This window comes from Leptodactylus fuscus, chromosome 4 (assembly GCF_031893055.1).
Source record: "Leptodactylus fuscus isolate aLepFus1 chromosome 4, aLepFus1.hap2, whole genome shotgun sequence".
NCBI lineage: Eukaryota > Metazoa > Chordata > Amphibia > Anura > Leptodactylidae > Leptodactylus > Leptodactylus fuscus.
The window spans coordinates 166,571,294-166,588,148 of record NC_134268.1 but is presented as its reverse complement, the minus strand read 5'-3'; positions in this window follow the sequence as shown (position 1 = coordinate 166,588,148).

Here is a 16,855-nt window from a genome sequence, read left to right as displayed (position 1 = left end):
ATTGTCTGACTGGGAATTCAAAGAGTATATTGGGAATACAAATACCCTCATTTCTTGCTACTGCCATATAGTGCCAGTTTCTGACTGGGAATTCAAAGAATATATTGGGGTTACGTGCACCCCCAATTTTTACTACTGGTATACAGTGCCATTGTCTGACTGGGAATTCAAAGAATATATTGGGGTTATAAATACCCTCATTTCTTGCTACTGCCATATAGTGCCAGTTTCTGACTGGTAATTCAAAGAATATATTGGGGTTACGTGCACCCACAATTTTTACTACTGGTATACAGTGCCATTGTCTGACTGGGAATTCAAAGAGTATATTGGGAATACAAATACCCTCATTTCTTGCTACTGCCATATAGTGCCAGTTTCTGACTGGTAATTCAAAGAATATATTGGGGTTACGTGCACCCACAATTTTTACTACTGGTATACAGTGCCATTGTCTGACTGGGAATTCAAAGAGTATATTGGGAATACAAATACCCTCATTTCTTGCTACTGCCATATAGTGCCAGTTTCTGACTGGGAATTCAAAGAATATATTGGGGTTACGTGCACCCACAATTTTTACTACTGGTATACAGTGCCATTGTCTGACTGGGAATTCAAAGAATATATTGGGAATACAAATACCCTCATTTCTTGCTACTGCCATATAGTGCCAGTGTCTGACTGGTAATTCAAAGAATATATTGGGGTTACGTGCACCCACAATTTTTACTACTGGTATACAGTGCCATTGTCTGACTGGGAATTCAAAGAGTATATTGGGAATACAAATACCCTCATTTCTTGCTACTGCCATATAGTGCCAGTTTCTGACTGGTAATTCAAAGAATATATTGGGGTTACGTGCACCCACAATTTTTACTACTGGTATACAGTGCCATTGTCTGACTGGGAATTCAAAGAGTATATTGGGAATACAAATACCCTCATTTCTTGCTACTGCCATATAGTGCCAGTTTCTGACTGGGAATTCAAAGAATATATTGGGGTTACGTGCACCCACAATTTTTACTACTGGTATACAGTGCCATTGTCTGACTGGGAATTCAAAGAATATATTGGGGTTATAAATACCCTCATTTCTTGCTACTGCCATATAGTGCCAGTTTCTGACTGGTAATTCAAAGAATATATTGGGGTTACGTGCACCCACAATTTTTACTACTGGTATACAGTGCCATTGTCTGACTGGGAATTCAAAGAGTATATTGGGAATACAAATACCCTCATTTCTTGCTACTGCCATATAGTGCCAGTTTCTGACTGGGAATTCAAAGAATATATTGGGGTTACGTGCACCCACAATTTTTACTACTGGTATACAGTGCCAATTTCTAACTAGGAATTCAAAATGCGCAAGGCTCCCGGAAAGGGACGTGGACGAGGCCGTGGGCGAGGTCGGGGGAATGGTTCTGGGGAGCAAGGTAGCAGTGAAGCCACAGGGCGTCCCGTGCCTACTCCTGTGGGGCAGCAAGCATTGCGCCACTCCACAGTGCCAGGGTTGCTTGCCACATTAACTAAACTGCAGGGTACAAACCTTAGTAGGCCCGAGAACCAGGAACAGGTCTTGCAATGGCTGTCAGAGAACGCTTACAGCACATTGTCCAGCAGCCAGTCAGACTCTGCCTCCTCTCCTCCTATTACCCAACAGTCTTGTCTTCCTTCCTCCCAAAATTCCGAAGCTTTACAGAACAATAACCCAAACTGTCCCTGCTCCCCAGAGCTGTACTCCGCTCCTTTCATTGTCCCTCCACCTGCCTCTCCACGTCACGATTCCACGAACCTAACAGAGGAGCATCTGTGTCCAGATGCTCAAACACTAGAGTCTCCTCCATCTCCGTTCGATTTGGTGGTGGATGACCAGCAACCCACCCTCATCGACGATGATGTGACGCAGTTGCCGTCAGGGCATCCAGTTGACCGGCGCATTGTGCGGGAGGAGGAGATGAGACAGGAGTTGGAAGAGGAAGTGGTGGATGATGAGGACACTGACCCGACCTGGACAGGGGGGATGTCAAGCGGGGAAAGTAGTGTGGATGTTGAGGCAGGTGCAGCACCAAAAAGGGTAGCTAGAGGCAGAGGCAGAGGTCAGCAGCTTAGGCGAAGCCAGGCCACACCCGGAATCTCCCAAGATGTTCCAGTTCGTACCCAGCCCCGAAAAACTCCCACCTCGAGGGCACGTTTCTCGAAGGTGTGGAGTTTTTTCAAGGAATGCGCCGAGGACAGATATAGTGTTGTCTGCACAATTTGCCTCTCGAAATTGATTAGGGGCTCTGAGAAGAGCAACCTGTCCACCACTTCAATGCGCCGTCATTTGGAATCCAAGCACTGGAATCAGTGGCAGGCAGCAACGGCAGGACAAAGGCCGCCTGCCGTTCACGCCACTGCCACTGCCTCTGCCTCTGCCTCTGCCACTGCCACTGCTGACTGTGCTGGCGATGCACTCCAGAGGACGAGCCAGGACACCACTTCATCTGCCTCCGCCACTTTGTTGACTTCTACCTCATCCTCCCCTGGTCCTGTCTTATCTCCTTCTCCTGCACCATCAAAGGCACCATCAGGCGTTTCTTTACAACAACCCACCATCTCTCAGACATTGGAGCGGCGGCAGAAATACACTGCTAACCACCCACACGCGCAAGCCTTGAACGCCAACATCGCTAAACTGCTGGCCCAGGAGATGTTGGCGTTCCGGCTTGTTGAAACTCCCGCCTTCCTGGACCTGATGGCAACTGCGGCACCTCGCTATGCCGTCCCTAGCCGTCACTACTTCTCCCGGTGTGCCGTCCCCGCCTTGCACCAGCACGTGTCACTCAACATCAGGCGGGCCCTTAGTTCCGCGCTTTGCACAAAGGTCCACTTGACCACCGACGCGTGGACAAGTGCATGCGGACAGGGACGCTACATTTCACTGACGGCACACTGGGTGAATGTAGTTGAGGCTGGGACTGCTTCCCAAACTGGCCCGGTGTACCTCGTCTCCCCGCCTAACATTCCTGGCAGGGACACGAGAAGAACACCCCCCTCCTCCTCCTCCTCTACCGCCTCCTCCTCCGCCACCGCCTCCTCCTCCGCCACCGCCTCCTCCTCCGCTGTTAGATTGACCCCAGCTACGAGTTGGAAACGTTGCAGCACTGGCGTTGGTAGACGTCAGCAGGCTGTGCTGAAGCTGATCAGCTTGGGGGACAGACAGCACACTGCCTCCGAGGTGAGGGATGCCCTCCTCGATGAGACGGCAATATGGTTTGAGCCGCTGCACCTGGGCCCAGGCATGGTCGTTTGTGATAACGGCCGGAACCTGGTAGCAGCTCTGGAGCTTGCCGGACTCCAACATGTTCCATGCCTGGCCCACGTCTTCAACCTAGTGGTGCAACGTTTCCTAAAGAGCTACCCCAATGTTCCAGAGCTACTGGTGAAAGTGCGGCGCATGTGCGCCCACTTTCGCAAGTCGACAGTAGCCGCTGCTAGCTTAAAATCTCTCCAGCAACGCCTGCATGTGCCACAACACCGGCTTTTGTGCGACGTCCCCACACGCTGGAACTCAACGTTTCAGATGTTGAATAGAGTGGTTGAGCAGCAGAGACCTTTGATGGAATACCAGCTACAAAACCCTAGGGTGCCACAAAGTCAGCTGCCTCAGTTTCACATCCATGAGTGGCCATGGATGAGAGACCTTTGTGACATCCTACGGGTCTTTGAGGAGTCCACAAGGAGGGTGAGCTCTGAGGATGCGATGGTGAGCCTTACAATCCCGCTCTTGTGTGTTCTGAGAGAATCCCTGATTGACATCAGGGATAACTCAGATCACATAGAGGAGTTAGGGATAGCATCCGATCCGTCACAGCTGGAGAGTAGGTCCACACATCTGTCCGCTTCACTGCGTTTAATGGAGGAGGAGGAGGAGGAGGAGGAGGAAGAAGAGTTGTCCGATGATGTGATGGTGATACAGGAGGCTTCCGGGCAACTTCGAATCGTCCCATTGTTGCAGCGCGGATGGGTAGACATGGAGGATGAGGAGGAAATGGAGATTGAACTTTCCGGTGGGGCCAGAGGAGTCATGCCAACTAACACTGTGGCAGACATGGCTGAGTTCATGTTGGGGTGCTTTACAACCGACAAGCGTATTGTCAAAATCATGGAGGACAACCAGTACTGGATCTTTGCTATCCTTGACCCCCGGTATAAAAACAACATCTCGTCTTTTATTCCGGTAGAGGGGAGGGCCAATCGCATCAATGCTTGCCACAGGCAATTGGTGCAGAATATGATGGAGATGTTTCCAGCATGTGACGTTGGCGGCAGGGAGGGCAGTTCCTCCAGTAGGCAACCAAGTTCTCACCGGTCCACACAAACGAGGGGCACACTGTCTAAGGTCTGGGACACCTTGATGGCACCCCCTCGCCAAAGTGCCGCCACGGAGGGTCCTAGTGTCACCAGGCGTGAGAAGTATAGGCGCATGTTGCGGGAATACCTTTCCGACCACAGCCCTGTCCTCTCCGACCCCTCTGCGCCCTACACGTATTGGGTGTCGAAGTTGGACCTGTGGCTTGAACTTGCCCTATATGCCTTGGAGGTGCTGTCCTGTCCTGCCGCCAGCGTCCTATCTGAGAGGGTGTTCAGTGCAGCCGGTGGCATCATCACTGACAAGCGCACCCGTCTGTCAGCTGAGAGTGCCGACCGGCTCACTTTGATAAAAATGAACCACCACTGGATAGAGCCTTCATTTTTGTGCCCACCTGTGTAAAGCACCCCAACATGAAACTCCATGTCTGTACTCAACCTCTCCAATTCCTCCGCATCCTCATACTCATCCACCATAAGCGTTGCACAATTCTGCTAATACTAGGCTCCCTCCAACATGATTTCCCCCAACTCTGCTGGTTAGAGGTTCCCTCCACCCTGATTTCCACCAACTCTGCTGGTTAGAGGCTCCCTCCACCCTGCTTTCCCACAACTCTGCTGGTTAGAGGCTCCTTCCACCATGAATTTGCCCAAACTGGGCTGTTTAGAGGCTCCCTCCACCATGAATTGGTCCAAACTGGGTTTTTTAGAGGCTCCCTCCACCATGAATTGGTCCAAACTGGGCTGGTTAGAGGCTCCCTCCACCATGAATTGGTCCAAACTGGGCTGGTTAGAGGCTCCCTCCACCATGAATTGGTCCAAACTGGGGTGGTTAGAGGCTCCCTCCACCATTAATTGGTCCAAACTGGGCAGGTTAGAGGCTCCCTCCACCATTAATTGGTCCAAACTGGGCTGGTTAGAGGCTCCCTCCACAATTAATTGGTCCAAACTGGGCTAATTAGAGGCTCCCTCCACCATGAATTGGTCCAAACTGGGTTTTTTAGAGGCTCCCTCCACCATGAATTTGCCCAAACTGGGCTGTTTAGAGGCTCCCTCCACCATGAATTGGTCCAAACTGGGCTGGTTAGAGGCTCCCTCCACCATGAATTGGTCCAAACTGGGCTGGTTAGAGGCTCCCTCCACCATGAATTTCCCAAAACTTGGCTGTTTAGAGGCTCCCTCCACCATTAATTGGTCCAAACTGGGCTGGTTAGAGGCTCCCTCCACCATGAATTTGCCCAAACTGGGCTGTTTAGAGGCTCCCTCCACCATGAATTTGCCCAAACTGGGCTGGTTAGAGGCTCCCTCCACCATGAATTTCCCAAAACTTGGCTGTTTAGAGGCTCCCTCCACCATTAATTGGTCCAAACTGGGCTGGTTAGAGGCTCCCTCCACCATGAATTTGCCCAAACTGGGCTGTTTAGAGGCTCCCTCCACCATGAATTTGCCCAAACTGGGCTGGTTAGAGGCTCCCTCCACCATGAATTGGTCCAAACTGGGCTGGTTAGAGGCTCCCTCCACCATGAATTTGCCCAAACTGGGCTGTTTAGAGGCTCCCTCCACCATGAATTTGCCCAAACTGGGCTGGTTAGAGGCTCCCTCCACCATGAATTGGTCCAAACGGGTTTTTAGAGGCTCCCTCCACCATGAATTGGTCCAAACTGGGGTGGTTAGAGGCTCCCTCCACCATGAATTTGCCCAAACTGGGCTGTTTAGAGGCTCCCTCCACCATGAATTTGCCCAAACTGGGCTGGTTAGAGGCTCCCTCCACCATGAATTGGTCCAAACTGGGCTGGTTAGAGGCTCCCTCCACCATGAATTTGCCCAAACTGGGCTGTTTAGAGGCTCCCTCCACCATGAATTTGCCCAAACTGGGCTGGTTAGAGGCTCCCTCCACCATGAATTGGTCCAAACGGGTTTTTAGAGGCTCCCTTCACCATGAATTGGTCCAAACTTGGCTGTTTAGAGGCTCCCTCCACCATGAATTGGTCCAAACTGGGCTGTTTAGAGGCTCCCTCCACCATGAATTGGTCCAAACTGGGTTTTTTAGAGGCTCCCTCCACCATGAATTGGCCCAAACTGGGCTGGTTAGAGGCTCCCTCCACCATGAATTGGTCCAAACTGGGCTGGTTAGAGGCTCCCTCCACCATGAATTGGTCCAAACTGGGCTGGTTAGAGGCTCCCTCCACCATGAATTGGTCCAAACTGGGCTGGTTAGAGGCTCCCTCCACCATGAATTTCCCAAAACTTGGCTGTTTAGAGGCTCCCTCCACCATTAATTGGTCCAAACTGGGCTGGTTAGAGGCTCCCTCCACCATGAATTTGCCCAAACTGGGCTGTTTAGAGGCTCCCTCCACCATGAATTTGCCCAAACTGGGCTGGTTAGAGGCTCCCTCCACCATGAATTGGTCCAAACTGGGGTTTTTAGAGGCTCCCTCCACCATGAATTGGTCCAAACTTGGCTGTTTAGAGGCTCCCTCCACCATGAATTGGTCCAAACTGGGGTGGTTAGAGGCTCCCTCCACCATTAATTGGTCCAAACTGGGCTGGTTAGAGGCTCCCTCCACAATTAATTGGTCCAAACTGGGCTAATTAGAGGCTCCCTCCACCATGAATTGGTCCAAACTGGGTTTTTTAGAGGCTCCCTCCACCATGAATTTGCCCAAACTGGGCTGTTTAGAGGCTCCCTCCACCATGAATTGGTCCAAACTGGGCTGGTTAGAGGCTCCCTCCACCATGAATTTCCCAAAACTTGGCTGTTTAGAGGCTCCCTCCACCATTAATTGGTCCAAACTGGGCTGGTTAGAGGCTCCCTCCACCATTAATTGGTCCAAACTGGGCTGGTTAGAGGCTCCCTCCACCATGAATTTCCCAAAACTTGGCTGTTTAGAGGCTCCCTCCACCATTAATTGGTCCAAACTGGGCTGTTTAGAGGCTCCCTCCACCATGAATTGGTCCAAACTGGGCTGGTTAGAGGCTCCCTCCACCATTAATTGGTCCAAACTGGGCTGGTTAGAGGCTCCCTCCACCATGAATTTCCCAAAACTTGGCTGTTTAGAGGCTCCCTCCACCATTAATTGGTCCAAACTGGGCTGGTTAGAGGCTCCCTCCACCATGAATTTGCCCAAACTGGGCTGTTTAGAGGCTCCCTCCACCATGAATTTGCCCAAACTGGGCTGGTTAGAGGCTCCCTCCACCATGAATTGGTCCAAACTGGGGTTTTTAGAGGCTCCCTCCACCATGAATTGGTCCAAACTTGGCTGTTTAGAGGCTCCCTCCACCATGAATTGGTCCAAACTGGGGTGGTTAGAGGCTCCCTCCACCATTAATTGGTCCAAACTGGGCTGGTTAGAGGCTCCCTCCACCATGAATTTCCCAAAACTTGGCTGTTTAGAGGCTCCCTCCACCATTAATTGGTCCAAACTGGGCTGGTTAGAGGCTCCCTCCACCATGAATTTGCCCAAACTGGGCTGTTTAGAGGCTCCCTCCACCATGAATTTGCCCAAACTGGGCTGGTTAGAGGCTCCCTCCACCATGAATTGGTCCAAACTGGGCTGGTTAGAGGCTCCCTCCACCATGAATTTGCCCAAACTGGGCTGTTTAGAGGCTCCCTCCACCATGAATTTGCCCAAACTGGGCTGGTTAGAGGCTCCCTCCACCATGAATTGGTCCAAACGGGTTTTTAGAGGCTCCCTTCACCATGAATTGGTCCAAACTTGGCTGTTTAGAGGCTCCCTCCACCATGAATTGGTCCAAACTGGGGTGGTTAGAGGCTCCCTCCACCATGAATTTGCCCAAACTGGGCTGTTTAGAGGCTCCCTCCACCATGAATTTGCCCAAACTGGGCTGGTTAGAGGCTCCCTCCACCATGAATTGGTCCAAACTGGGCTGGTTAGAGGCTCCCTCCACCATGAATTTGCCCAAACTGGGCTGTTTAGAGGCTCCCTCCACCATGAATTTGCCCAAACTGGGCTGGTTAGAGGCTCCCTCCACCATGAATTGGTCCAAACTGGGCTGGTTAGAGGCTCCCTCCACCATTAATTGGTCCAAACTGGGCTGGTTAGAGGCTCCCTCCACCATGAATTTGCCCAAACTGGGGTTTTTAGAGGCTCCCTCCACCATGAATTGGTCCAAACGGGTTTTTAGAGGCTCCCTTCACCATGAATTGGTCCAAACTTGGCTGTTTAGAGGCTCCCTCCACCATGAATTGGTCCAAACTGGGGTGGTTAGAGGCTCCCTCCACCATTAATTGGTCCAAACTGGGCTGGTTAGAGGCTCCCTCCACAATTAATTGGTCCAAACTGGGCTAATTAGAGGCTCCCTCCACCATGAATTGGTCCAAACTGGGTTTTTTAGAGGCTCCCTCCACCATGAATTTGCCCAAACTGGGCTGTTTAGAGGCTCCCTCCACCATGAATTGGTCCAAACTGGGCTGGTTAGAGGCTCCCTCCACCATGAATTGGTCCAAACTGGGGTTTTTAGAGGCTCCCTCCACCATGAATTGGTCCAAACGGGTTTTTAGAGGCTCCCTTCACAATGAATTGGTCCAAACTTGGCTGTTTAGAGGCTCCCTCCACCATGAATTGGTCCAAACTGGGGTGGTTAGAGGCTCCCTCCACCATGAATTTGCCCAAACTGGGCTGTTTAGAGGCTCCCTCCACCATGAATTGGTCCAAACTGGGTTTTTTAGAGGCTCCCTCCACCATGAATTGGTCCAAACTGGGCTGGTTAGAGGCTCCCTCCACCATGAATTGGTCCAAACTGGGGTGGTTAGAGGCTCCCTCCACCATTAATTGGTCCAAACTGGGCTGGTTAGAGGCTCCCTCCACCATTAATTGGTCCAAACTGGGCTGGTTAGAGGCTCCCTCCACCATGAATTTGCCCAAACTGGGCTGGTTAGAGGCTCCCTCCACCATGAATTGGTCCAAACTGGGGTTTTTAGAGGCTCCCTCCACCATGAATTGGTCCAAACTGGGGTTTTTAGAGTCTCCCTCCACCATGAATTGGTCCAAACTGGGGTTTTTAGAGGCTCCCTCCACCATGAATTTGCCCAAACTCTGCTGGTTAGAGGCTCAATCCACCCTGATTTTCAAAACAAATGTTGGTGCCAACCTCAACTTACTACAAGGGCCAAATTCACTGCTGGTGACAAGCTCTCCTCACTGCAAGTGCCAAATACACATGTTTCAAGGTGTTTTCCTACTGTCAGAGAGGTGGTATTGAGTGTGTAAAGTGTGTAGTTGTTAGGCTGTGATGTTGGGGTAATAGAGGGTCTTTGGTGTGTTAGATGCCCCCAGACATGCTTCCCCTGCTGTCCCAGTGTCATTCCAGAGGTGTTGGCATCATTTCCTGGGGTGTCATAGTGGACTTGGTGACCCTCCAGACACGGATTTGGGTTTCCCCCTTAACGAGTATCTGTTCCCCATAGACTATAATGGGGTTCGAAACCCGTTCGAACACACGAACATTGAGCGGCTGTTCGAATCGAATTTCGAACCTCGAACATTTTAGTGTTCGCTCATCTCTAGTGCTAACCTCTTTATTACAATACACCATTGGAATAGAAATAAATATTGCATAGAGCATCCTCTATCTGCTGGAGAAGCAGCTGACTGTGTAGGAGCAGGCATTTTGACAAGGGAAATGGTTACATTCAGTTGTTAATTTATTCATACCCTTCCAAAAGAAAAAAAAAATAATGTCACAAAAAGAGAAATTCCAGCATTTTAATAAAGCACAAATGTCAGGAGAACTGACAGGTTCTATCTAAGAGGGCTTTTAAAATGTTTACATTGGTGACAATTGACATCCAGGGGGTTTCTGGGTGTTGTATAAATTAATTTAGAAATCATTTAACTATTCCTTTTGTCTAGTGCTCTATTCTCCTTGAAGTCCTGCAGTGTAATAGTATGGCATAGTACAACTCAATGGGTAAATAAACTTAAATCCAGTTTCTGGCAAAAAATGTGTGATTAAAACTTTCAAACTTTATTAGAAAAATCTAAAAAGACACAGACATATAGTGATGAAATAGTGATTCGCTATTCACCCTATTAATTTTTTTTCCTCTATATATAGAGACCTATGGGTAAATACGCCTTAACATGTCCTCCAGCGCAATGCATGCGATGAAGAGACTGATAGAAGATGCTTCAGTTAAATTTCAAAAAGGCCCAGTTCACAAACAGTACAATCATGTAATCCAAGTGCTAGTCCACCCACACCCTTACAATCCCCCACTTCTATATGTTCAGGGCGTGTAACTTAAAGTAATCTGTTGTAGGGGCTACTCGTGAATAGTCCTATTTGTGATGTAAACTAAATATTTGAACTCTTTATGGATTTCCCAACAGCTTAAAGTTGCGGTTTATACAGCTCAATTGCACTAATGGTGCCTAATCCGTCTTTATCATAAACACAAGACAGTCTAAAAAGCTGCTAGCACTTCCTTCAATTCATTAAAGGTTATAGTGAACCGGGTCGTTATAGCTCATGATAACACTCAAAAGAGGTACAGCAGAGTTTAGCATAAACAATCCCTGCTGATAAGCACTCCTGCTGATAGTGGGGTGTGATAACTGGCCATTGTCTATGTACACTTAGCAACAATGTAACCCATCCCCACTATTTACAACGTCTATCTCTCAAAGCGTTTCCCCAGGCCTTTCTATTTTGACCAAGTTCATCAGGAGAGTAGTCTATGGAGCCGTGTAAATAACCCCCAATAAAATAATAAAGATGAGATTGCAGTAAAAACCGCAGTTCTCGGCGCCCTGGTGGTGGACGCCGATACTTGATGTGGGCGATCCGTAAAGAGTTCAAATATTTAGTTTACATCACAAATAGGACTATTCACGAGTAGCCCCTACAACAGATTACTTTAAGTTACACGCCCTGAACATATAGAAGTGGGGGATTGTAAGGGCGTGGGTGGACTAGCACTTAGATTACATGATTGTACTGTTTGTGAAATGGGCCTTTTTGAAATTTAACTGAAGCGTCTTCTATTAGTCTCTTCATTGCATGCATTGCGCTGGAGGACATGTTAAGGCGTATTTACCCATAGATCTCTCTATATATATACGAAGATAGAGGCAAAAAAATTAATAGGGTGAATAGCGAATCACTATTTCATCACTATATGTCTGTGTCTTTTTAGATTTTTCTAATAAAGTTTGAAAGTTTTAATCACACATTTTTTTGCCAGAAACTGGATAATAGTATGGCATAGATAAGAAGCTGTAATGGACCTGTTCTGTATTGTTGTGTCTGTGCTATGAGGAACATGACAGCAACTGTAATACATAGCCATGGAGTACACATTGTTACCAGGATTTTCACTGCTAAACCCACAGCATTGTCAACTGTGACACAATATGTCATTTTTATCTTTTCCTTTGTGCTGACTCATCCTGTCCCTGGCCAAAAAACACTCACTTGGGCTGGGGTCCAGGTGTCAGAACCTGGTCCTGTGGTAGGGTCATCAGTGTCAATTACCTTCATGACTTGGACAACCCTTTTAAGCATGGACATATGTGTATGTACAAAAATGGTAACAAGAAATAAAGGTGAATCCCATAAACAAACAAGAACTCATACAAGTATATTGTACTAAAATGTAAGATCCTCTAGAGAGTTTAAATGTAGAAAAATCTTTAGATCTTCTAGGGCAGTGGTGCTTAACCTTGTTTGAGGTACTGAACCCACCAGTTTCATATGCACATTCACCGAACCCTTCGTTAGTGATAAATCAAATATGATTTTTTTCCAAATTCAAGACATAGCTATATGTTTTTTTACTGGTACACAAAATGAACCATGCATAAGGCCTAGGGTTTGATCGAACCCTGGTTAAGAACCACTGTTCTAGGGGTTCAAGATCAGAAACTTTTCAATGTGACAAAAATACAATAGTGTGTGTGTGTGTGTGTGCGTGTGCGTGCGTGCGTGTGCGTGCGTGCGTGCGCGCGCACGCCGGGGTCATGGTTGAGTGACATTTTTTTACCGCACACATTCATTTTACCATATTAAACTGATTTGTATAAAGCATATCAATAAAGTAGACAATGGTGATTGTGACCTTGAAGTGACATAGAAGGAGGACATTCATCATCATCAACTGGAAAAGACAAGCGTTATCGGTTATACAATAGCATTACCTTCCACACATCAGGTTTGGCATAACAAACAATATAAAGACCCTGTTATGGGCAGACTTATTGTGATGAGAAGCCATTTATAACAATTTCATTAACATCATGATGAACTGTAGCAGGACATTTAAACTACTTGATATGCAAAGGTGAAGCTGTGTGATACATTACTTATAGCAAAAGATTGTGCATTTCCCTTAATACATTTCCCCAGCAAGACAAATGAGTTTAGACAAGTGCACGTATACCGTAGACCTATCAGTCTGAAGGGACTAACCTTTTACTCATGCAGACATACAACATCATTACACATGGATATCAGGAGACAAAGAAATGCACAGCAAGCTTGCTGTGTTCAAGCACATTGCACAATCTTAACAAATGCTGTAAAATAGCGCCTTTTAACATGGCACATTATTTCAGTAGAGCTGGTTATCTCTTGTGCGAGTTCCTGGTGGTTCATGCCATTAAACAGTTAATTGCAAGTCTCTGCCTTTTGTGGAATTTGGTCTAAACATATCAACAGTGAAATTTCTACCAAAATACACAATACATGTACATGGAGTATTAAATCTATATTTTGTATCCATTATATGGCTGCCATGTGCCTGCAAGAACCCTTTAACGCCTTCCTGCTCCACTCCGTAATAGTATGCTGCTGCAAGTTGCTAATAAGCGCTCAGCACGGTACAATTACTGCAATGCTTCTAAGCATCCTCCATGCCCCAGTATAGCTATGATGGCTGCTATCCCACACATCAGTCCATCACAGCTATTTGGTCAGTGATAAATGGCAGCAGTCCCACATCTGCGATCGCTGCCATAATGGAAATCCCAGAAAGAGACGGCCGATTTGGACTGCAGACAATTATGTGTCCTACATCCCCATGTTTTCATTAACCTTATGGTGATACAGACCAATTTAAGCATCACTAACAACCCTACATCATTTCTTTCCCAACCCACCAGTTGGACCCCTGTAGTCTCAACAGAAATTGGAACTCCAGTTGATCATGGGGGTTCTGACAAAGACTACTTAGAGACTACTATTAGAGACCACTGGAGCATGGACATATATTACACACCATTATACTGTACCACAATGTCTAGGATGCATTTTAAGGTCTTGAGGCATAGGTATAGGCCATCAATATCTCTTGGACAACTCCTTTAACCATATTTGGATGACCCTTTTTAAGGACTTTATTTCCCATGGAGAAGCAAGGTACCAAGACCTTTTCCAGTCTGCAGTTTACAACTACTAGGTGGTCACAAATAGGTACATATATGGATGCGTGCACACTTACATGCTTTCCAATTTGTTTAAGGATTGCAGTTCATGTGTTTAAAAAAGCTGCAGAACTTGTGATACACATATCTGGACATGTCCAGCCAAGAGGACAAATAGGTAGGACAAAGCCATAAATCTTCATAAATCTTCCATCACTGTGCATATTGCATTCACTTTCCATTTTCAGCACTTTATCCCTGTTCCATGTTATTCTGTATGACTAGAGATGACTGTGCCAGCAGTGGTTTGTGAACTTTATGCATCACCAGTGGTCTGAAAGATCAAGCACTAGTATAAGGCTGCAAGAACTCAAATAGTTTCAGGCTTATATAATAAATGTTCCTTATTTGCATCTTAATTGGAAGAAATAAACTTTAGTACCAAAATTGGATTAATGTAATAAATATAATTGTTAACTAAACAGAACAATAAAGTGATACATAGTGAGTAGATCAGAGGCATGCATAAGAAATCCCTAAGTATTACACATTCACATAGGAATAAACAAGCTGAGATCACAATAAAAATCAAAAATGGAAGTGGCTAAAAGTAAAAATTAGACCGTTTTATGTATATGCATTGTAGCTATGGTAGCTAATATATAGACTAATTATCATGCTGCAGAATGTCAATTTAACTCTGCTACATCTGTAATGGGTTAAATATCATGGCTACAGGGTGACCGGGCTCGTAGGGGTAGGGTGCTTGCAGACAACTGGAGATGGCCAGGGACGCACCACACCATGATAAGGGTTGGGGAAAGCCTGATTCTCAAACTGCTATATCCACTATATACCTCTGACAGCAGAGAAGGGCACTCATATCTATTCACTGTCTGTGGTCAGAGTCACTAATGGAGAAGGACCCTGCGCCATGTGATATAAGTACATGTTGCTTATGGGCAGTTTCCAGCGACCCCTTTGGGCCTTTTCTGGTTTGCTCTTAGGCATCAGTTGCAGTACAGAAGAGGCCCAAAGAGGATGCTGTAGACTGCTGAATACAACGAGGAAGCTAAGAGAGATGTGGCAAAGTGAGCATAAGTGTTTGTTAATTTTACTCACCTCCCAGAACCTCCACTTATAATGTTCTGGGGTCTCAGGAGACCACAGAGTGGAAGCATCACACCAAAACAAACAGGAGGGCTAAACCTCTTGAATATTCGTCAAAACTACTTTTGGAAGGTTCACCTAAAGCGACTCAAGGCTTCTAGAACCTCTTAAAACCATCGGGGAGAATCTTGGGAGCATATTATACTCTGTGCGGCCACTGTGGGGAGCATATTATACAGTGTGGCGGGCCACTGTGGAGCATTATATTGTGGGGAGTTCTGGGGAATATAATATACTTTGTGGTGCCCATTCCCCATTTACATCACCTGCCATCTGTTTATAGCAGACACGAGATATTATTACAGGCTCTATTTGCATCTCACAGATACTGTGCAATGTAAATAAATAACAGAACACCATGGCCCCTTCAAACAGCTGATCAAAAGGGGTCTCTGCTGTTGGGCCCCCACTGATCTTTTAGCCTGATTGAACCCCTGTAGATCAGCTGTTTCCCAGAGCACGCAGCTCATATTTACATGCTGGGTGCTGTGCTACTCACTCACTGTATTCTTGATAACTGCAGTTCTGTGTACTATAGTTGTATCACTTTAAAGTATGTGAGACACCACTGTAGCACCTATAACCATCACAATCAAGAATACACTGTAGGGATGGGGTAAGGGGCCCCAGACAACGTTTGCACTCGGCCCCACAAGACTTTAGTTATGCCGCTGTGCAAACCCATTTCCCCTCTAAGGTCTTGGGTTTTTATATAATCTGTAACACTGTGGATATTCTCTATTGCCAAGCGCCTTTATGGGTAACAGTGTTCTATTAAATGGCAATGGGGTCATTGGGTTACATTCTCGTCGTCATCAATGTTTATGTCGTTACTTAAATAAACAGGGAACATTGAATGGCTCTGTGATCAACACTCATTAAGTGAAGGCTTTATTAATTTTAAGAACAATTCCTCACCCTCTGAGAGACAAAGGTTTTCCTTCTGTTTGGATGCAATTAAAGGACCCCACATGGTTAACACAGTATATTGATTTTCCTAGAGTACTTCTTTTAAATTGTTCCTTTTATCCTTCAAAAGAAGACATGACTACAATCCCCAATTGAAAATGTTCCATTTAATAGAATATCACTTTCTTAGTTAAGAATGCCTCGAAAATGCTTCAATCAGACATTTGACCTCTATTCCTTAAGAAGTTCCTTAACAAATAGATGATATTTTAGTTCTTGTGTTACCATAGCAATGGCACATGATGTAAAGCTAGTATATGCAGAAGTCGGTGAAATTATGATTGCTTGTTTTTGGTGGCATGTACCCTGCTGACCTTACAAGGATATTGATTTTGATAGTAAAGTATCAAAAAAGAATCATGTTTTTGAAACTGAATTGTTGCCTGAATTTGGCTGAATTGTCCATTTTAACCAATCCCTACTTGTTAGTAGGACCCCTTGACAATGCACAGATCTCAGAGTGTTTCCTCTGCAGTAAGAATCTAATTTACCTGTAGCGCCACCGAGAGGAATCCCAAACATTACATGGTGCCCATTCAAATCAATGGCTTGTCTACATAGTGCAGGGCAGGAATCCTCAGGTGTGAAAGATGATCCTTGCAACCACTTTCCTTGGGGGCTAAGTGCCAAGGATCCTGAACAGAGGAACCATCCCCCATATACATACTGTCACGATTTATTTATTTATTTATTTATTTATTTTAATGTACAAGCCCTAAAAGTTATTGTCACATAAAGAAGGACCTTGTATATATTTGTCTGGTACACAATGTTAACCCTTTCCCTACATCTGGCAGACTATTATGGCTGATGTGTCTTTAAATATGTTTAAAGACCCAACATCTGCACAATATTATATATTATACAGCGGAGACCCAGTGGCGATGCCCACAATCAGAGCCCATTATGAGCTTACACGGCACCATATTCATGTTGCACCAATAACAATTTCTTGGATGGAACCATATCTC